Here is a 23739-nt window from a genome sequence, read left to right as displayed (position 1 = left end):
CCACAATGCAACAATAGAATCATAAGGTAAAGGTAAAGGGACCCCTGACCATTAGGTCCAGTCGTGGCCGACTCTGGGGTTGCGGCACTCATCTTGCTTTATTGGCTGGAGGGAGCTGGCGTACAGCTTCTGGGTCATGTGGCCAGCATGACTAAGCCGCTTCTGGTGAACCAGAGCAGCGCATGGAAACACCGTTTACCTTTCCGGCCGAGCGTTACCTATTTATCTACTTGCACTTTGATGTGCTTTCTAACTGCTAGGTTGGCAGGAGCAGGGACCGAGCAACGGGCGCTCACCCCATCGTGGGGATTCGAACCACTGACCTTCTGATTGGCAAGTCCTAGGCCCTGTGGTTTAACCCACAACAAATTGGAAGGAACCCCAGGAGTCCTCTAGCCCAACCCTCTACAATCCAGGAGTTTCAACTAAATCATCCATGACAGGTGGTCATCCAACCTCTGCTTAAAAACCTCCAAGTAAGAAGAGTTCACCACCTTCCAAAGTGGTCCACTCCACTGTTACCATCAGAAAGTTCTTCCTGTATATACTTCTGTTGCTGCAGCCTAGAATAGCATTAGCCTTTTTTGCTGCTTCATCAAATTGTTGACTCATGTTAAGCTCGTGGTCAACTAAGACCCTTAGATCCTTTTCACATGTGCTACAGGCAAGCTGGTTATCCCCCATCTTACATTTGATTCTTCCTGCCTAAATGCAGAACTTTACATTTGTCTCTACTGAAATTTGTTTTGTTAGTTTTGGCCCTTTTCTCCAATCCGTAAAGATCATCTTAAATCTTGATTCTGTCTTCTGAGGCACTAGCTACCTCTCCCAGTTCAGTGTCATCTGAAAATTTGCTGTCCATATTAGGATTTAGATCTGAAATCAGAAGTCTGGAGCAAATGAGTGACAGTGTTTGGTGAAAGGAGGAGGTGCTAGTTTCTGACTTGGAGGCCAGTGAAGCTGTGCTCAGCTAAAGTTCTGTCAATAATTAACTCAGAATTCCAGAATGAGGTTTAAAAATGAATTGCTGAAGTTGCTAGGTGCTGTTCTGGGGGAACAAGTTGGCAGGGGGCTGGAGAGGGAGGGGGAAGCCCCATTCTTCCAGCAGGAACACTTGTACTTACTCCCTTAGTTGAATCCAACACACAGGGTACTATTCAACTAACTTTACTCAAAGTAGACCTATTGGAATTAATAGATTAAACTGAGTCTTGCTCATTAATTTCAGTGGGCCTATTTTGCATAAAACTTAAGTTAAATACCACTGATCCTTACTGACTCACATGGCAGAGGAGCAGCCATGTGCACTTCACCTCCATCGTGCCATTAACATACCATGAGAAGCAAGTGCTCCATCTGGAGGTCCAAGTGAACAGCAACCCAGTTAAGGACCCTTGGTGAAAAAGGGGACAGGGACCCCAACACCCTTAATATAGTTGTGCTGAATACTTGTCATGAAAATAAAAGCTGCTGGAATCATCTCTTCTATACAAACTATTAATGGAGCACAGGGCTTCTGTTCAGCCGGAACTCGCTGGAACTGAATTCTGGCACCTCTCAGGTGGGCACCATTGCCGTTCTAAGAGAACGAGGGAGGTGTCCATGGTGAGTTATGACACCTCTTTTTCTAGAAAGAGGTGGTCATTTTTTTCACTTGGTCATCCTAAACCCATTTTTTTAAAAAATCTCTCTCTTTTGAAGGATAGAATTGAACAAAAATGGGACTTCACATAGAGGGCCTAAACCAAATAGCACTCTAGATCAGGGATGAGGAACTTCTTTCAACCCAAGGGCTATATCCCCTTGTCAGCAGCCTTCCAAGGGCCAGGGGTTGGCAGGGCCAAAGAGGTGTGGTCTGACCTTTTGTATAGTAGACTTCATTCCAGTCATGCAAAAATCTGAGGTTTCTGTTTCTCTCACACACAATCTCTCTCTCTCACTGTTTCGTTCAGGCAAGCAAGAGGCATCATCACAGTTCATGATGTTAAACATTAAAGTAACCACCTAGTATTGAGTCCAGAAGACAAGGGAAACCAAAGTTGCTGTTTGAAGATGGGGTAATATGCTCACAGCCTGCTAATCCGGCTGTTCCTAACTATGTAGATGATGCTTCGCTTTTGCAACCAGCTTCAGACAGCCTGTATTGAGCAACCCAATGTGTTTTGAAATAGGAATGGGCAGGGGAAAATGGGAATGAAAAGCAATTTTAAGAAATGATCAGTTTAGAGAAGAGTGAAAACTCACTGAAATGCCTGGCACCATCCCCGCTTTCAAATTCAATGTTAAAGAAGGCCAAACAACCAATACAACATTAAGGCCAAACCGTTTTATGGATAGAACAAAAATGTTTGTTTTAAAGAGGGGGTGCGTCTCTGATCAGAGAGACTAAGGCTGCAATCGTATGTATGCTTCCCTAGAAGCCTACTCTACAAGGGTTACTTCTGAGTAGGCCTTCTTTAGGATTTCACTGAAGGCTCATTTCTTCAATCATCCCACCCCACCCTGCAAAAAGCTTGTATCTCAATCCCTTGCATGGGCTTTGCTGGGGGGAGGGGGAACACACCAAAATCCAAGCTACAGATTTTCCATCTAAGCTGTTTCAAGACCAGTCAAGTGGATGCGCTCGAAAATGTGTCTCTTCTGTTAGATGTTAAGCCAAATTGTCCTGAAGTCCCTAAGTGATTCTGTGAAGCCACTGGAGTGGAGCATTCGAATTGTGCTGTTTGAAAACAGCAACACCAGCTTCTCTGGGTGAATCTATTACCAAATGTGCTGCCTGTAATTGTCGCGGTGTAACACGCTACTCTGTTTTGTTGACCAAATGGTTCAGCAGGTTGCAGAAGAACATCAATAGTAGCAAACAGGTTTGATCACCCCAACTGGCTTGCATCTACAGCATTTAATCAAGGCATTGATCCATTCAATATAGGATAGTCTGTCTATTACTGTGAGATATTGAACTCCTGTCAGCTATCACCTTCCTGAACTAAACTGCTGGAGCATAAATGCAAAAAGACATTCAAAGCAGCTGGCTAAGGCTTCCCTTCTGCACAAGGATTTTGGGGGCTGTGTTCTACTTTCCGTTGCTGTTTCTTCTCCTTCTATGGGCAGTTGTCCTATTTATTCATCATGAGGCATAGCCAATGAAGTTGTCTCATTCTCACAAGGACTTCTGCTTGTACAATATAACCTCTTCTCCCACCATGTGCCTCCCAAATCAGTCCTTTGGGTTCTCCCCAGGTCAGATTTCAGGGTGCCTGAGGTATGCCTGGGGAAGATGTGGCTTCTTGCACAAATGACATGACTTTGTGGGCTTTGACCTCATGTTTATAAACTGTTCTGCTTTTTTTTTTTTCTGGGGGTACCCAAGAGTATACAGGACCAGCACCTTTTTTTCTAGAAGAAAAGCACTGGTTAAAAGTTGGGCACTTACTGTAACAACTTCATGACACCTTTTTATCCTAGAAGAAAGGCCCTGATAGTGCCCATGTATCCACAGAAGCTTCTCTGATGTCCACAGGAACCATGACTCCCACTGAAATTAGGCTTGTATGGAGAATTCTACTGTAGCAAATAGACTAGGTTGCATTGTGTGATGTTGTGGTATCTATGACAGTTTCTCAAGTTGGCGAATGTGACCAAGGAACCAAAAAGTTTGATGGCCCCTGAACTATCGGATAGTGTATGCAATTTCACTTTTGGGAAGGAACACAGCTCAAGCCCCCACATCACCCTTTTATGATCCTCTTAACATTATTTTGGTTTTACATTTCTGTAAAGATGAGAACGTCACCACAATAGTGCTCAAGTTTGAGAGAGCTTATTGTGCCATTTAAAAGCAATTTAAAATTCCTAAACGTTGGCAAGGCTATGTAGGCTGCTGTAATGTCCCCACAGGAAGCTCCTTGAGTTCTGCTGTAGTTGTGTTCTTTAGAAACCCTGCGTCAGGCTTATAGAGCTTTGTAATACAAGTTCACTACCACTGTTGCAAGGATTATGAAGATCAATGCACAGCAAAGAATAACCTCATGCTGATCTATCAAATTTTTAAGCAGGAAGACTCCTGTTGGTTTCCTCGATCAGAGGAATACTTGTTCTATCACAAGAAGACTCCTTCCATCAAACAACTCTCTCTCTCTCTCTCTCTCTCTCACACACACACACACACACATATATATATATTCAAGTTATGCAGACTGAAATAATTGTATGATGTGCTCTTACAATCCACACAGAGTATCTTACATTTTAAATGTTCAAAAACTCCCAGAGTTGCTTGAATCAATAATTCATGGGTTAAAACCACAGTGATCCTAATTCGTATTTAGCAGCTTTATGCCAGCAACTACAGAGAAGGTTAATGGTCCATGAAATATTGAAGTGTCTCATATGCGTCTACTGAGATTTTAGTTTTTTAAAGGAAACTGCCACACATGCACAAGCTCAAAACATTAACAGTAGGAAAAGAAGAAATTATCTTTTGTGTGTCATGCACAATTAGCCTTTGGGGTCTATGATGTTGCCTTTCATATGTGCAATCTCTTTTGACCCACCTCAGAACTTTCAATTCCCTAGCTTGGACAAAGGGGGGGAAATGTTAGCCCAAGCAGAAATCTTTAAAAAAAAGACAGTTGACAAAATTGGTATTTCTGGGATGGGATGCTTAGAAATACTTTTCAGTGTGCTACTAGTATCAAATTGGATTCACAAATATTAAAACAAGTGCATGTTGTGTTTAAGGCCACAGGAGTGCCAGAACATGACGTCAGTGGCCCACAGGGTCCTGGTCATGTCAACCTGGGGAACAACCGACTTACAAATTCATGGAAGATAGACTATTAGTGATTACTAGTCAGAGGCAGCAAGTCTCTGAATACCAGTACTGGGAATCACAAGCAGGGTGAGCATTCTAGTCCTGTTTGTGGGCTTCCCCAAAAGCATGAGGTTGTCCACTGTGAAAAGAGGATCCTGGACTAGATGGGTCTTTGGTCTGGTCCAGGAGAACTCTTTATATTTTCTTAGGATATAGCAAAGAGTAAGGTAAAGGTAAAGGAACCCCTGACCATTAAGTTGAGTTGCAGACGACTCTGGGGTTGCAGCACTCATCTCGCTTTACTGGCCGAGGGAGCTGGCATTTCTCCACAGACAGCTTCTGGGTCATGTGGCCTGCATAACTAAGCTGCTTCTGGTGAACCAGAGCAGCGCACGGAAACACCGTTTACCTTCCTGCCAGAGAGGTACCTATTTATCTACTTGTACTTTGATGTGCTTTCAAACTGCTAGGTTGACAGGAGCAGGGACCGAGCTACAGGAGCTCACCCCATCGCAGGGATTCAAACCGCTGACCTTCTGATTGGCAAGCCCTAGGCTTTGTGGTTTAGACCACAGTACCAGAGCCTGGATCTTGATGCTCACTCTTTTTTCCTGTTGTTTTTTTCTCCTTCTTTTCCACAGCTGGAGGACTTATTTTCAACCTCATGTCTCCTGTAGCTCTTCTCTGTGATACCTTCTCTTTGTGTTCTTTTTCAAAATTAATTAAGTAGCTAGTGGCCCATTTAAAAAACATGTATGGTTGCAAATCTAACCATGTATACTCAGAAGTAAATCCCACTGAATTCAATGGGGTTTGCTCCAAGGTAAGCAGGGTTGCAGCCCCTCTGGATACATTGTTTTCTCAATTCATTAAAAACTTTGTTATCCTGTCTCAGGTCCCTCACTCAGGGAGGGACAGTTTAGCTATAAGTCAAGGAAACTTTTTTTGTGAAGGAAGGTTAGGAATTTCCCCCTTTTAAATGAGGGTTTTGAGTGATCAAAAATGGGCAATCAAATCCAGATGGTTCTCATTTGACAAAAAAAATTAGTACGTTAACTGAGGGTGAAAGATAAAATTCACAGGTAGCAAAAGAGATAGAACACTCCAGAAACAAGAAAAGGGAAGAGGTGCTTCTATTCATACAGCATTAAATATGTAAATGTACATATTGTAAAGCAATATATGTCTCTATTTATGTATAATGTATCTATGTTAGAAATCAACAACACTCGTTGTAGAGAACTAAGGCAAATAGCTTTCACAGTAAGAGGCCATGCTGCAATGGGGTGGGGGTGTCTAACAGATGAACAGAAGGAAATCCACTTTTCTGTGTGTTCCTCCAACCTACCCACAAACTTCAAATCAGGGTAAATGCTCAATAAACAGATAACCTATGAGCAACCAAGGAATCTTCTGGCACCATATAAACTAACAGGTACATTGTGTTTTTGCTGCAACAATATACCCATTCACTGTGATACCCAAATGTACTCAAAATCTTTGGATGCAGATCCTGAGATTTGACTGCATTTCCCATCATTTTAAGAACCTTTACAGGCATCAGGTTCATTTCTTAGTGAGGAAACACGAGTTTGCAGTGAAATTTGCCACTGGCCATTTTTTTGCAGATGTTCCAGATCAAATTAAAAGTAACGAGCCACAAAGGGCAAAGCACAAAGGGAGGCTGTGCCATTAGTAATCTGTAGTGATGATTACTGAGAATGGCAGAGGGGTGTTAACTTGAGCTAAATGCAGAGAGTTTCAGGGGAAAAGAGAGAGAGAAGCAAGAGACAGAAAGAGAATGAAATTCCAAGGAATCTGAGCTGAACATGGAAAAATTTCTTATTTCTAATATTCAGAGAAAATAATGAGATAGCTTGACTACTCTACGTTCTCCTACAAATGGACCTTGAGCTTGTTTGGAAGTTCTAGCAGGGGAGCGCAGCTATCGTATACCCTTAACCAGCAGCTATCGTATACTCCTTCTATCTGGGATGGTCGTCCTCTTCTACCGATCGCACAGCTTCGGGAGGGACGCACATGGAGCAGTGAGGGAGGAAGGGGACACCCGCCTAGCCAGCCAGATCAGCTGAATCAACCCTGGCGATCAATGGGCTGACAGATGTCGCAGCCAGATCGCCCTCACATCCTACCTTCTGCAGTGTTGGATGGCAGGTTGAGAGGAGTTCCCTACCAGGACAGATTTTGCTCGTGTGCTCAAGACATCGATTCCATAAAACATATTTTGTTGCACTGTGCAAAATATGAGCAAGCCAGGGCTGAACTGATATTACCCTTGCTGGTACCTTTCCCAGGAAAATCAGAGGCTCACTATGTCAGGTTCCTATTGGAAGACCGGACAAACGCTAGAACACTAGCAGTGGCCAAGTTTCTATCGGTGGTTGCAAGAACCAATGATCCCTATATTCTGAACAAAATGCTTGTTTAACCTGGAGGTAGGCTGTATGAATTGTGTATTGCTTTGTAACAATTTGTTGGGTCTCTGGACCGTAATAAAGATTGATAGATAATGAGATAGGAATTTTCTTTAGTAACTAGGCAGCAGAGATGGAGTTAGTAATAGAATATGTTTCTATTTTCTGAGGAAGTTCATGTTCCACCAGAATGCCAATTCCAAACCACCATGCTAAAATGGGTACCTGTTCTATAAAGTTATAAAGTGGATTTTTAATTGCTATCTCTCTCTTCTTCCTATAAGTTCCTGAGGAAAATGTTACTCCAAGTTTTACACATCTCAATGTTTCTCATCCCCATTGTTATATGATTCCTGTGAAAATATGGCATCAGCTTTGAATTAGTGGGTGTGTGGGAACTGTTTAGCAAGGGAGGGGAGCTGTTGTTTGGGTACAAAAAGCAGAAAGAGATGAATTTGGAGAGAGAAGGGGAGATGTAGGGGAGGGAAGGGAAGAAAGCACCAACACTTTCAGCCTCCCAGCATCCTACTGGATGCTGCAGGCTCCAAACACCTGGGGACTTCCCCTCTGCATAATATATCCATGGATGGGGACAGAAGACAGGTAGCCAAGCGATTCTTAAAGGGGCAATGGGCAAAATTGCAGCTAGGCTAAAACTGCAAACTAGCAACGAGCCCATTACCCCTTTTAGAACAGCTTAAATTGGGATGTCTCAGGGCAAAGGAAGAATCTGTGATGGGTTAATTGTTTCTGTAGTGGCCCTGGCAAATGTGGGGCAGTTGAGGGGATGAATGCATCAAGGCTCTGATTTATTTAGTGCCAAATGTGCTATTCACTGTACAAATATTCCTCCCCCAGTAAAATAGCTGAAATCACACCCAGTGGCTTCTTTGGTTCCTCATTTAAGATACCCAAGAGGATTCAAACTTTTTTATTCAACTCAAGATGACCACTTTCCCCTGAACTTTTTAATAGGTGAAATATATACATGGGAAATTGCTCAAATAGGCCTGTCTCACTTGGACCAGAAGTTTCAAATCACCACCTGACATTCCAGGCAAGATGATTAGATGCAGAACTATGCACCATTTAAAATCATTAGTGGAAAATCAATATCTCTAGGAAATAATTACAGTTTTCACCATGACTTTGCCCCCTGTGGTACTCCATTCTCTAGGGCTATTTAATTAAGACCCAAGATGGATGGTTTTGATCAGTGATTCTGCTTGAAGCACAGTTGACATGAATACACTGAAAAATTGTCTCCAGGCGCATCAGGATAAACACATGCACGTGTCTGTGTGTGCAAACACACACAAACACACTAACCCCTTTGTACTTGTTTCAGCTTATGGGAAATGAGAGTTTTTACTGTTTACTTGCCTTTTATACATTAAGGTATATTATTGTTACATAAAATTGCACATTGTCATTTATGTAACCTTTCTCCTTGATGTATTATGATCTGCTGTATGTATATGAATGGTGGTAAATCATTCTCAGGGCTTAAAAATACAAGGTTGCTGTTTTCTGCCATTAAAACTTAAGTCAGCACTAGAAAGAAGTGCATCTCATAATAGCTTAGTTGATAGAGCATGAGACTCTTAATTTCAGGGTCATGGGTTTCAGCCCCATGTTGGGCAAAAGATTCTTGCATTGCACATTAAACATGTGGAGCGGGGATTCTTTCCTTCCTGCAAGATTAACACCCCGACTTTCCCTCAACAGGGTTTCAAAAGATGCTCACAATAGTGTAAAATTTTAAATATGACACAATGGTGTAGATAAAAATTTCAGAGTTTAATTCATTTAAAACAGATGGATCTAAGAGGGGAAATGCAAAAGCTTTTCTTTCAATTGATCATTCATTCACTCATTTTATTTATATGCTACCTCTCCAAAGTTAAAACCATGCTCAAGGTGGCTTACAACATATAAAAAATGACATAACTACAAACATAACAAAAGTAGTCATAAACAGTAAACTAAACATCAAAAGGTGCACAACCAAAATGAACAAATCCACACAAATCATAAAATCCAAAATGAAGATACAAAAAATTAACAGCAGCAACAACTCCCCCACCAAAAAATAACAACCCATAATACCTCAGCCCAAGGTTCTGTTCAGCAGCTGGAGTCAGTCAGGGCCCCAGCCTCCCAGGCAAGGTAGAAAAAGGCCTGCAAGGCAGGAAGCAGGTCTTCCAGGACTCACAGCCAAGAGCAGCAAAAAGAGAACAATGACAGCAGCAGGGGAATCTCTCTAGGGGGAAAATTTCAGAGACAGGGTGGCACTACTGAAAAGGCCAGTTTCTGGCCCTACCCAGCTTTACTTCTGATGGCTGAGGACAGCTAAAGGGAAGAAATTGTCCATCCACTCCACCCTGGACAACTTCAAGTAGGACCAGAGTGAGGGAACAAACTGTGGTCTCTATGGACTTGACAGGACAATGAAGAGGAAGATTGTTAAGCAGGAAAATATTGATATAATACCTAGAAAACTTTGGATAGTTAACTAGACTATGGGTGGGTACCAGTGATATGGTAGTGGAATAAATTCTGTTGATGGTGCTGTTCTACAGACTGTTGAATAGGAGCTATTGGAAGATCCAACAGAAAATGGGACTTAGTGCAAGCAAGCGTATTGAGCTCTTGTGTTAGCATAAATCTTGAGATGTGCAAGGTATTTCATGAGGTTTTATGCAAGAGGTTGTGCATTTTGCATCCTGGATGTTGTACAAGAGATTGTACAAAGTCTTGCCAAAACAAAAGCATATCACTGAGTTTCAGCTCAATTTCCTCACCAAATCCACAAGTGGAACAATGAAAACCAGATATTGGCTCATAGCTCAGGAGGAGAACACATGTTTTTTGTGCCCAAGGCCCCAGGATTGATCTCCAGAAGCTCCAGGGAGAGCTGAGAGAGAGACACTATCCTCTGAAACCCTGGCCAGCCACTCACAGCAACATTGAGCTAGACAGATGAAAGATCTGACGATATAAGGCAGCCTGCAATAATTCTGAATGTGAAGCGGGTTACAAGCTTTGACTGTTTTGGTGCAGCATGTCAGCAGTAAAACTGATTTCCCCATGCTCTTTTCCCTTTGCAGTGAGGCTTAATAAATACAGACAACAACTACATGGAATTAAGATTTCATAGCAGGGTGATTCAGTTTGCTGACTGGATAACAACCTAATTAATATACTACCATTAATATAGAACAAGCTGAGTTTGGAATGCAGGTTGTCTCAAAGAAAACAACGGAAACATCTCATCTATGATTTAGAAGTCTACTTAGTCAGCATTACCATTGCCCTACTACACCCTGTGTGGGAGTAGGCTGAAAGAACCTAGGAGGACAAGAGGAGGGTTGAGGATGCCATGCATCTTTCACATCTCCTTCAGAGCCCCCTTCAATGCAGGAATCTCAACTTTCATTGGGCTGGTGCCATAGACCAATAGGGCGCCCATTGTGAATATAGTCTTTATGCATAAAACATACATAGAGTCAGACCAGTAGATTGCTAGGTAGGAGAATGTGGGCTCAAAGCTCCATTCATCCATTAAATTCTTTTGTGTTTCAAGTGTCTTGTCTTGTCTGCTTCTCTCTCTCTCAACAATAGGTTTATTGTGAACATAAAATGAGAAAGCTGCACCTATGCTACCTGAGATGAGAGGAGGGCCTGAATACAAACATGACAAATCAATGAATTTACTCTAGAACTTGATTGCTGAAACAAAAGTTAATAGTGGATCAATTCCATATCCACGGAAATCAATAGCCATTTTCCAGCATTGATTTCAAAGGGTTACAGTTTGCACCAGCTAGTTTATTTTGTTGTTGTTGTTGTTGTTGTTGATGATGATGATGATAAATAAGAACTTCAGAGTTTTGTGGCATGTATCAATTTGTGTATTTCAGCCTCTTCAAAACTGCCTGAGTGGCCATACTATGTTTGAAAAGCTGCTCCAACAGTACAGACAAGTCATGCCGGTATGCTTCCATAATGGAAAATTATGAGGGTAATGGACCATTTTCACTTGTAATTATATGATCAACTTATTTTCAGTCACTGAACATTCAAATTAGGCATAAAATCATGCACTCAGGCATCTGAGGAACATATTCTTTTGGTGCCTTTTATGGGAGGGAAATAAGAGCTCACTTTTAAGTTGTCTTTAGTGTTTCAGATACCTAGAAGAGTAAACAAAATGTCAATCTATGCAGGTTTGCTAAAGAAACAACAACCCCATAACTTGCTCTCTAATGCTTTCTAATGACCTCTTCACACAAGACAGTTTTCCTATATGGATATATGTTCTGTGCAGGAAAATGGCATTCAGCTACAGGCATACACAGCAGAAACCCATAGGCTCCAAGTGTCTCGATTTTCCAGGGACAGTCCCAGAATCACAAAAGCAATCCCAGCTTCTGATTTGATTCCAGAATGTCCCTATTTTCCCCAACAGTGCTTCTGTGGCCAAGCTCAGGGGAGGAGGAGCTGGCACTTGTCCCGAGTGGCAGTGGCGAGGGAGCACCCTGTTGCCTCTCCATGGCTGCTGCTACCAGCCTTCTCCCTTGAGCAGCTCATAGCAGCTGCTGGAGTGTGGGTGAGGAGGAAGAGAAGAGGCTGCTACCACTGAGGCTCAGCCCAGCCCTGCAAGATGCATTGGCTCTGAGAGGCAGGAAGAGGGCAGGTCCACCCTGGGTGGGAAGAAAGGGGGAGCAGAGTGCAAGGATTCTTGATTTAAAAATAAAAATAAAAAAAATAAAAAAATGCCTTTTCCTTCCACATCTAATCCTTCCCCTTTCTAAAATTTATTTATTGGTGTGTTTGTTTGTTTGTTTTGGTAAATCTACCAAAGAATAAAATAAAATTTGGATTGAGGGGTTTTCTCAGGACAGTGGAGGGTGTGTGTATTGTGCCCTGTAGTGGGGAGGGGGGCACTCATTCTTCTTTTGATAGGAAATGCTCTGTGGGGGAGGGGTGTCAAAGAGGATCAGTTGTGGGGGTGAGAAATGTCCCTATTTTCATCTGAGGAATGTTGGAGGGTTTAGAAACTGGTCCTTAAGTCATTTATTCCACCTGGTATTTTTTTCCTTGCACAACAAATGTGTTCCAAATTGGAGGCAAACTGAGAGCTAGAGTTTTCTGCAGTAGTACACATTTGTGGAGAATATGGTAGCCTCATTTTTAGCCCAATGCGCCACCTTAGTCAGAAAACACACTTTCCTTAACTTTTAGCTTCTACACATTCTCTTCGTCGTTCTGGTTTTTTTTCCACTATTTTGCCTGCTTCTGCTTCTTTTGAGATGGTAGTGGTGGGAAGATACGAATATGCTGTTTGTGTTATGCATGATAACAGGCACAGACCAACACACATGCCTTGATTTAGTCATGGCTTCTTCTCCTTTATAAAGGCCACAGAAGACGCACAATAGATAGGGAGGCAATATGTTAAATCTTTAATACAAGTCGAACGCTGTGTCAGCACTGACTCTAGTTCCTCTCCTTGGTGTTATTAGATACACATGGTGAGACTTCATTCCCATCATGTTTATAGCTCCCACATTGCCAAAGGGGGTTATAAAAACTAGTAGTGCCTGCGTAATTTTTTCCTGGCATGGCTAAGAGAACAGCCTTGGAACTTAGAGAATGATCTTTGGTGTAAAGTGGTAATAGGCTATCATTCACTACTTTCTTTCTAGGCTGCATTAAATAATGCTTTGGTATTTAGTCATAATTCACCATTGGCAGAGCCCGTGTCAAAGAGAAAGAGGGAAGCACATTCAGTGTGAATTTAAATTCAAGCAGAGAGGGAAGAAAGGAAAACCTCTGATGAGCCTACACAAAATTATGATGCCAACCACAGCCTTACAATTTGTCCAGCTCTTTTCAATATGCTCTGCGTGTGTTTAGTGACTATAGACATTTATTTGGGGATATGAAGAGAAAGGTGATTTCTAAGCAAGAAAATAAGAGCAGAATAGAAGTCATGTATACATATTGCTCAGTGTGTGTACCTAACTTTTAGACCTGATCGAATAATATCCAGAGCATGTGCATAGTGGAGAGTGAGAGCACACTTTTATTCAGTGCCCACCCAGCATACTTGAAAGGTCAGCCCAACCAAGAATCACATGGCAGGTTAAGAGGTCATGCACTCTCTAGCCCCCATCTGCTGGCTCAGGGTTATTGAAACGGACTAGCTGGCTAGCCCACTGCCATTCCCACCTGTTGGCCCGCTGCTTCTGTTTCCTGACATTCCTTCCTACTGCTCCTACCTCTCTTCCCACCTACTTACTCACTTGCTGCCAACAGTGGTGGTGATGGACACTCGATGCATTGCTCTGCAAAAAGGGGCCTTCCTCAGTGTGAGGCATTGTGAGTTAGGTTGCTCAGAGAAAGCATGCACTTACAGCACATTGGCAGCAAATTGCTGTTTTGGGTGACCAAAAAAACCAACAACATTTAATGTGGTGCAGGTGCTCTCCAGCTGACCTCACATTCAATGCCTCTTCCTGAGGAAGGGCCTACTGTCACCACTTTATTGGCAGCTAACAGGTAAACTGGTTGGCGGTTCGAATCCCCGCAACGGGGTGAGCTCCCGTTGTTTGGTCCCTGCTCCTGCCAACCTAGCAGTTCAAAAGCACGTCAAAGTAGATAAATAGGTACCGCTTCAGCGGGAAGGTAAACGGCGTTTCCGTGTGCTGCTCTGGTTCACCAGAAGCGGCTTAGTCATGCTGGCCACATGACCTGGAAGCTGTACACCGGCTCCTTCGGCCAATAAAGAGAGATGAGCACTGCAACCTCAGAGTCGATCACGACTGGACCTAGTGGTCAGGGGTCCTTTACCTTAACAGGTAAATAGGAAAAAGTCCAGCATCAATGTGTTGAGGGGAGGAGGACAGAGGTATGGTGGTGGAGGAGGAGGAGAAGCTGGCAGGAACTGCCATCTTCTCATCTTCATATGAGGCAATTCAAACATTCAAGTGCAACTTATCATATGTCATAAGTCAATGGATGATAATGACATCTTGGGGTTGAGGACATGCATGCATAGATCAGCCCTGAAATCCTGGTCCTAATCAGTTTACAGATGGGGCTCCCATAGAAGAAACATGTTTAAGATAAGGATGCAAGGCATAAAGGGCAAGTACATATTCATGGGATCATATTCCAAACATCAGGTTTGCTATTGCCTCAGAGTCTACACCCCTCAAGGACAAGCAACAAACCCCAGCTCTCTGATATGTGAATTTCCATGAGACAAGTGATTACAAACCTGTTTGTCATATTCAAACTTTATATGCTTAGATTCTTACAAGAATGTAAGTTTTGAAGTGTCCTTTAAGTGTTTTACACTGGAAATGGCTATGAGAATGACAGAATTTACTTCAGTCTCCCGCTCCCAAACACACACAAAGAGACACTCATTGATCATGGACAGAAGGAATTATGAGCAAACCTCAGTCACGTACAGTATCAGTCAAGCACTGTCACAAAATTGACTTTTCAGTAAAATGTGTTTAGGAATCAGCTACATTGCATGCCATTATAAAACATTAGTTGAACTTGCCTAGTATAATATTAACCAAGAACTGCACAAACTATCAGCAGCCTATTTTGATATTTTGTAAATATATACACCAGCATTTCAACATACCAAGCACTGATGATTTAAGCTTTCACTCATCAAGAATAGCAAAAGGATCTTTGCACTGTAGGTAGGGTGTCCCCTGGGGAAAAGAATGACTGATAGTGTTAGGGAAAGCGTACCATTTATTATGAAATGCAAATTTACCTTGGAAATCAATTTTGGAAATCTTAGCCAGAAAGTGTGCTAAGCAATTATTGATTTTAAGCAGAAACATTAACATACACATCAAAACAAAATTACTTAGTTGTTCCCAAATGCCCAGCCTACTGTCATACAAAATACTTTCCATAATGAAAGGCTGCATTGCTTAAGTGCTTTCCTCTGAAACAGTCTTATTTAATTTCATAAGGCTGATTGGGAATAAATAGTTGTGATCACACTGAAACTATTTTTTATCATTGTAGTTGTTGCTATTGTTATTATTATTATTATTATCAGGAAAGCCCTGAGTCTTCACTGTACAGCAGTGGCAGAGCATATGCCCATGGCGCATGGGGCGCACATGTGCCGGGGGGGGCATAGGGTGAATAGGGCGAAAGGAGCCCACTGCATGTCAACCCAGCCATGCCACCAATGCTACCGAAGCAACACCAATCCCTAGCTGCTTTGCGAAGCTGGGATCTGATCAGATTCCAGCCTTGCAAATCTGCTCAGGGAGGGCAAAGTTGGGATTGAAGGACTCATGGTGTCCTTTTCATGCTGCCCTCTTAGTGTCATTTCCTTAGCACATAATTATACTCTTCCTATATCAGTTTACCCTAGAATAATTTTCTGGGATGCAGGATTGATTTTTGAACCTCTCTGGAAATAGGGGAACAGAGGTCTCCTAACAATTCTCAGTGCTCTTAACAGACTACAGTTCCCAGGACTCCTTGGGGGGGAAGCTGTGACTGTTTAAAGTGGTACAATACTGCTTTAAATGTATAGTGCTGATGGGACCTAAGAAAGGAGGAGTACAGCCTTGGGGAACCAAGAGCACCTCTGTTACATTTACTGGCAGATCAAGGCTAACACCCTGCTGATTACTCTGTGTTGAAGAGTCTGCAGCAGAGGGATCAGATGCAAAAGCAATCAATCAATTGCCCCATTCCGCTTCAATGTCTCTTCTTACATCCATTCCACTCTGTCCCTTAGCAGTTAAGCAGTGGACTGGATGATTGTCAATAGAAATCCTCCATTTAAACCGAGATACACAGCAGTTGAAAGAGATGCAGGTTGCCAGCATCATGAAGTCTTTCTCACAGCCACCAAAAGTTAATCAGCTCTGTCAATTACCTTGAGGGGCACACACACACTTGCCTGGAAGGAAATATGTTCGTCTTGTAATTTTGAAGCATCTTGTTTATGAGCTTTAATCTAAAGTCATTAATGATGAAGAGCTTTTTAATCCCCAGTTGCAGGGATACTGTAGCATCTTACACCGGTCACTTCCCATGTTTAGACACTTCTTAGCATGGCTCCACAATTTGCCGAGCAAGCAGGGCTTTGATTTTGCTTACTAGGTGTCTCTTAAGTCATCAGCCAGATACTTCCTGGCACTGTTCCTTCAGCAGAGCTAATAATTTATGACAGCTCATCTCCACTTGCCCAGCTCAGACATTTAAGTGTCCACCACAATCTACCAATGAACCCATCTGACTGCCACTGGGGATCAGTAGGAGAAACTTATTAATACACATAAGTTTGGCGGCATGTCAGGGTTAATTTATCACAAACGATGGGATAATGCACCGGTGACTTCTCCCTCCTTGCTCCCGAGAGCGATGGCAGAAGTGTCATTTTTCTTCCGCATGCCCATTTTAGCCCTGCCTATCTTAAAGATACCCAAGCAAATGACATCTGAGATCGGCTTCATTGATGTAATGTATAGAAAGCAATTAAATTATTAGTGAATTTGGGTGGGCAGTAGGAGAGATGTCCTGTGTCAGACAAGAACAAGGCTCTGCCTCTCTTTCCCTTCAAATTCCTTATCAAAACCTGGCTTTTTAATGAAACACCAGTCCAAATCTCCTATTGAAAATAAGCCTAAATACAGTAACTTAGCAAAATTTATATACTTCCATGGTTTAAACTTGCTCCCATATTCCTCTCCTTGCTCTATTGGTGCTTAATTATAGAGCAGGCATAGGCAAACTCCGGCCCTCCAGATGTTTGGAACTACAATTCCCATCATACCTACCTAACAGGACCAGTGGTCAGGGATGATGGGAATTGTAGTCCCAAACATCTGGAGGGCCAGAGTTTACCTATGCCTGTTATAGAGTGTACAAAGACTTGGGAGTACGGAATGTTAGGGGAGGGGTAGTACCTCTGGTGGGCCCATGTTGTGCTGCTTCTGGAGTAGTTTGCTCACCTGTGGCTCCTAGAAGCTTGTGACAGCAGCCACACCCCAGGAAACGGCTTTATCTGATTGGCTAAATCAGGTGAGATTAGCCAATGAGTATCAAACCCTCAGTGACTTAAATACTTCCCTTGCATGTGAAGGCAAACTCCAGTGGATTGAGCAAACAAGACCAATAGTGGATCCAATGGTGAAGACGGCAGTTTCTGCATGCGCTGCAGAGAAGAAGAAGAGTTTGGATTTGATATCCCGCCTTTCACTCCCTTTAAGGAGTCTCAAAGTGGCTAACATTCTCCTTTCCCTTCCTCCCCCACAACAAACACTTTGTGAGGTGAGGAGGGCTGAGAGACTTCAAAGAAATGTGACTAGCCAAAGGTCACCCAGCAGCTGCATGTGGAGGAGCGGAGACGTGAACCCGGTTCCCCAGATTACGAGACTACCGCTCTTAACCACTACACCACACTGGGAAGTGAGGGGCAGATAGGACTCGTCAACTTGGGAAGGTAGCCCATCTAGGAGAAAGAAAACTCTGAACCAAACTTCTGCTGCCTTGCAGCTGTACCCATTCATGAGAGTAAACCTCAAAGAAAAATTAATACCCACTGCCTCGTGGGATATCTTTGGAAGAAGAAAAGGCTAAGGAGTAAACTCTACACAAATCCAGAGTGGAGTCCCTAAAATGGTTGGATGGCATCTTGTACACCTCCGTCCATAAACTCCTGCAGCCAAGCTGGGGCCAAATGTATTGCTCTGCTTTCCTTTGGACCATACCAGTGAGGCTGAGGGGGTGGGGTCCTGTCATCTGCACTGTCCAGGACCTCCAAACACATTATCCAGGTTTGTGTGCCACAGAGCTAATATCAGTGCCGCTAACACACATGGGAGGCAGCAGTTACAAGGCTACTGCTCTCTGCAGCCACAGCAGGCACTGTGATTTTCCAGCGGTTTGACTTCATTTCTGGAGGAACACTCCATTGTTTCTTGAGACAGAGGGATGGCAACAGCAAAGATTGGGGTAGGAACTCAGTTGTTACGATGGAAAGCATATAGGAGGAGGAGGAATGAACAGTACTTGTGAAGGGCTGATACTAATTTCCCTAGTAAGAATCTGTAATATTTATGATAGTGTAGACATTGTTATTGCAGAAAAAAATGTTTAGGTATGAAATGCCCCTTAGTTCACTATAGTAACCATTTGGAATCCTGCCTGTGACTGGAAGGAAAAGTTTGATTTTGACTTTTGGAATGAGAAGAATGGAACGGTTTAAGCTGCTTCACCACTTCATATTACCCCTCCCCTAACCCCTTTTCCCCCAAGGAGTGGGGGTGGGAGATGTCAAGGGTGCATTACAAGCATTTAAATCTTCCCTAACTCGTCCCTAAAATGTGCTTCTCTTAGTTGTTGTTTTCTTACTAAAACTCTTGAAATGTCTATACTGAAACTCACAAAACTTCCTTCCTTTTTCTAGTTCGAGTTCATCTTTATTCCATATATTTTAGTCCCGTTTCTCATTTCTTTTAATTACCCCCTCAACAAAGATTCCTTAAGATATACTGTAGATCCTTTAAGATGTTTGTCCTTGTTGAGAAAGATATATTCTCACATTGTCCCTTGTTTTACTTTTAAATCTGGAGGGCTCTCATTACAAGCCAGTCAAAGAGCTTCCTGAAATATTTATACTTTGCTTTGAGGCACCAGAGATCTTCTATCAATTATTGCCTTTAACGGAGTTGCAGTGACAGTCTGTTATTGGCTGTGGGTTAATGTTTTCAAATTCTATTATTGTTACGACTGTGTCCTGAACTCCCATCTTACTAACACTCAAAAGTCGTTTGGAGATGGCCTTGAGGTAATGCTCTTAACTTCATGGCTAGCAATTATTGGCAGATAGAATATTCTTCATTTAATTTAACATAAATTAAGGGTTGGCAGATGGCACTGGGTCTGTAGCCCCAAACAGAAGAGTACTTTGATTTATTGAGGGGGTAAAATAGCTCGAAGAAGGTAGCATAGCAGCATAAACTCTCTCTGTATTGACTACCCCACTCTTTCTACAAGCAAATTCAAGTCTCAAATGCTGTCAGAATTACGGTCAGTAGAAAAGCAGGAAGAATCAGCATTCTTGGGGATCCTGCAATAGTAAAATCTTTACAAAAAGAAATAAAAGAGGGAAGGAACAACCTCCACCCAAACATAACCCAGTAAGGATTTTTTGGTGGTCGGGGAATGCTGAATGAGTATTGTAAAATGAAACAGAAAAGTTTGAACTTGGAGGTAAGGGGGTTGGAGAAATAGAAACCCCTTATTAAAGAGAATCACTGACTGGAACTCTGAACAGGAGCCCTCCTTTTGGATGGGGGATGCACTGCAACATTTCATTGCAGATCCCACATGTCAGTACTAATCCCACTCAGAACACACAAGCGAGGCTGGAAGCTGCAGCTTAATTGGACAGTAACCTTGTATAAATGGCCCTGATGATATTTATGATGAAGGGTGGAACAGAAAATTATTGCATAAATAAATCATGATAGGACATGGTGAGACTGGAACTAGTATGCTTCCAGAGTCACCAGAAAACCAAGAAAAAAATGGTAGAATCATCACTTGAGCCCTGAGGACTGAAATGAAACTAAACCACGGTCCAGGCCCCAGCTAAAGTACACCAATGTGTTTCATCCAAATAGGATAGAAGAACTGTGTGTGTGTGTGTGTGTGTGTGTTTTCGCCTGTTAGTTAACCCACACATGTGGGTCTGTAGAGGGTGAAATGTAATTAATATATCCTATTACAATGACCATCGGAATGATCAATGCAGAATGCTCAGTTATTGAGTTATACACTAAATCAGAGTTCTTTGTAACCTGTACTGATGGCCTAGCTGCATTGAGCTTAATTCAAGGAGTTGGTGTTGACTTATATGGCCCTTTTTTGAAGAAGGAGAAGTAGCCCTCCCAGTATGTACCAACCAGGCTACTGAGATCTGCAGAGGGGGCCTTTTTGGTGGCTTGGCTGTTAGGCAATGCCCAATGTACAGTGACCCAAACTGGGCCTTCATGGTTGTAGCATTCTTTTTGTGTGTGCATCTCCCTACCTTTGGAAGTGCATCATGCATTGTCAGTAGTTCAGATTTGCCATTTACTTAAGACATACCTAGTCACTCAAGCCTTTTGAACCTCCAGGTATTTTTGCTAGGGAATTTGCATCATTTAGGGCAGCTTTCATCTACCTGTTGTCCTTCTGACACTTGGCACTACAATTCATAACAGCCCCAGCCAGCATGGCTGCACAGATTGGGACTAATGAGCTCTGCAGTCCAAAATATCTGCAGGGCACCAAATATTAAAACATTAAAAACTTCCCTAAACAGGGTTGCCTTCAGATGTCTTCTAAAAGTCAGGTAGTTGTTTATTGCCTTGACATCTGCTGGGAGGGCGTTCCACAGGGCGGGCACCACTACCAAGAAGGCCCTCTGCTGGTTCCCTGTAACCTCACTTCTCGCAGGCTGCTTTAGGGGGTAACTGAAATTGTATCTCATGGGCCTTGTGCCCGGTGCCATATCCAAATTCCTATAGTGCCAATACTGTTTCCAGATTTCCCCCAAATTGTTTGTTTGATGGAAGGTTTGCTAAAATGGGGAGCAAACTAACACTGCAGCCCTATACATGTCTACTGAGAAGCAAGTCCCATCAACTTCAGTGGAACTTACTGCCAGGTAACGTGAATAGCATTCCAACTCTATTTAGCTATAATAATAATAATAATAATAATAATAATAATAATAATACCACCTCACTTTTCTGTGTACAATAACCATAACTTACACTACAAAGATAAGTGTAAATAAAAAATAAAACTTTTTTTTAAAAGAGAAATTAAATAGACAAACATACAGAATTACAAGCACTGATATTTTGCTTGTACAACAGACTTCCACCTGTGCAATGGAACTTCATCTTACTGTCCAACACACTCCCTGTACAACATTAAAATTTGATCCAGAGGGTGGGTGGGGAGACATGGAGCAGATTTGGGACTTACACAGGGCAAGGACAGGAAATGAGAGGAATGGCACTCACTCAGTGTTGGGTACAACCCATAAAGAATTGGTGTTGTGATGAACTGCTAACTTCCTGGCTCACTTCTTACAATCGACCACTAGGCTTATACCAGCTATCAATTTTCAAAGCAAGAACCTGCAAACAAAGCTTAGCAAGCTGTACAGCCAATGCCTGACTTATCTTTCTGGTTTTTATCTTTAGATGTGGGCAAAGGGAGGTGGGTGAACAACACAGCAAAGAGAAGTTTTTTTAAAAGCTGTGTCCCTATCCATTCTCTTTTATAGCAATGCAGGGGGGAAACAGAGCTAGTAAAAAAGAGTGACTCAGGGAGATTATTATTTTTTTATGACAAAATTAATCCATGGCTGTGACAGATTTCTCAGTGCTATATGGCTGAGGCCAAGGGTTTAGTGGAGTGGAGTTAGGAATGGCTAAAAAGCAGGTTTGATTTTTGCTTGCTTGCTTGTTTTTTAATGTAACATAGAATCATAGAATAGAATCATAGAATCATAGAATCATAGAATCATAGAATCATAGAATCATAGAATCATAGAATTGGAAGAGACCACAAGGGCCATTGAGCCCAACCCCCTGCCAAGCAGGAAACACCATCAGAGCACTCCTGACATATGGTTGTCAAGCCTCTGCTTAAAGACCTCCAAAGAAGGAGACTCCACCACGCTCCTTGGCAGCAAATTCCACTGTCGAACAGCTCTTACTGTTAGGAAGTTCTTCCTAATGTTTAGGTGGAATCTTCTTTCTTGTAGTTTGGATCCATTGCTCCGTGTCCACTTCTCTGGAGCAGCAGAAAACAACCTTTCTCCCTCCTCTATGTGACATCATTTTATATATTTGAACATGGCTATCATATCACCCCTTAACCTCCTCTTCTCCAGGCTAAACATGCCCAGCTCCCTTAGCCGTTCCTCATAAGGCATTGTTTCCAGGCCTTTGACCATTTTGGTTGCCCATCTTGTATTTGTGCCTCTCATTTTTTTTGCCCAAGTGCAATACTTTACATTTCTCCCTGTTATAATTCATCTTGTTTGTTTTGGCCCAGTTCTCTAATCTGTCAAGGTCGTTTTGAAGTGTGATCCTGTCCTCTGGGATGTTAGTCACCCCTCCCAGTTTGGTGTCATCTGCAAATTTGATCAGGATGCCCTTGAGTCCATCATCCAAGTCGTTGATAAAGATGTTGAATAAGACCGGGCCCAAGACACAACCCTGTGGCACCCCACTAGTCACTCTTCTCCAAGATGACAGTGTCCTGGGTGAAGGACTAAACCAATACATATAAGCACATTCCTATTTGGTCAATCATATGTACTTCTATTTTTTCAACTGATTTGTTTGATTTATTTCAGTAAAAAATAAACTAAAAAACCAACTACTTGGTCAATCAATTCATCAATCTCTTTTAGGAGGAAGAGCAAGTGATAAATCTAATAAATTGCTACAAATCACCATCAAATTCAGACATCCCTTTGAACATAGTCATATTGAAACCCTTGAAAAGTACTGTTTGGTTGTTCCCTCACAGCTACATAGGCAGCTGAAACTTTAAGGGATGAATGGCGAACCTGTGGCCCTCCAGAAGTTGCTGGACTCCGAACTCCTATCAGCCCCATCCCTGCTATAAGTGACATGTGGGAGCAAGCTTCTATATAGCAGCCTATAAGTAAGTTCAGATCAGTCCAGTCAGCCACTTGAGCTAATGGAGAACTGCAGTCTGGGTGAATCTGGACTGGAATCCTGATTAGCCTTCCTATAACAAAACAATACATTAGATACTCTCCTCCCCTCAACTAATTACCTGAGGATGTTGTTGTTGTTTTAAATGAAGCTTCTTTTTTTTACTTTTAAAGAAAGGAAGGATTTCTCTTAAATAAAATTGCCAATTTCAGTCACCTAAGGTGCTTGGTAGCTGCCCTTCCCAGTTTCTTGCACTTATTTAAAATCCAGGAGAAGACATCATGAGATAACTCCTCCCATGTGGCTTTTCCAGTTCACGAAGCACAGGCACCCTGGGAGGCTGAAGAGCGCTGGATAAAATTTTGATGGGAAGAAAGAAACACACACACATCTCACAATTATAAAAGAAGCTCAGTCCCACACCCTCAGTTACAAAACAGAATTCTAAAATGTCCCATGAAAGAGGCAGTCAAATGGAAGCCTATTTTGCAAGTGAAGTTTTGAGAACTTGTAGAACAGGCTTTGACTCAACTCTAATAAGCACAATACCCATTAAAGGGTTTCAGCAGTAGATATTAAAGCATGGTCAGGGAATTACAATATCTTTGGACAATATGGCCAAGAACAGGTGTGTGTATTTTGCCACCTCACCCAAATCCCAATACTCCACCAGAAATCTGAACTGGAACCTCTGCTAAAACTTGCTTACCTAGTAAATCTTAATTATTTCTAT

The sequence above is a fragment of the Podarcis cretensis genome (assembly GCF_951804945.1).
Source record: "Podarcis cretensis genome assembly, chromosome: 1".
Classification (NCBI taxonomy): domain Eukaryota; kingdom Metazoa; phylum Chordata; class Lepidosauria; order Squamata; family Lacertidae; genus Podarcis; species Podarcis cretensis.
Note: the sequence above shows the minus strand (reverse complement) of the source record.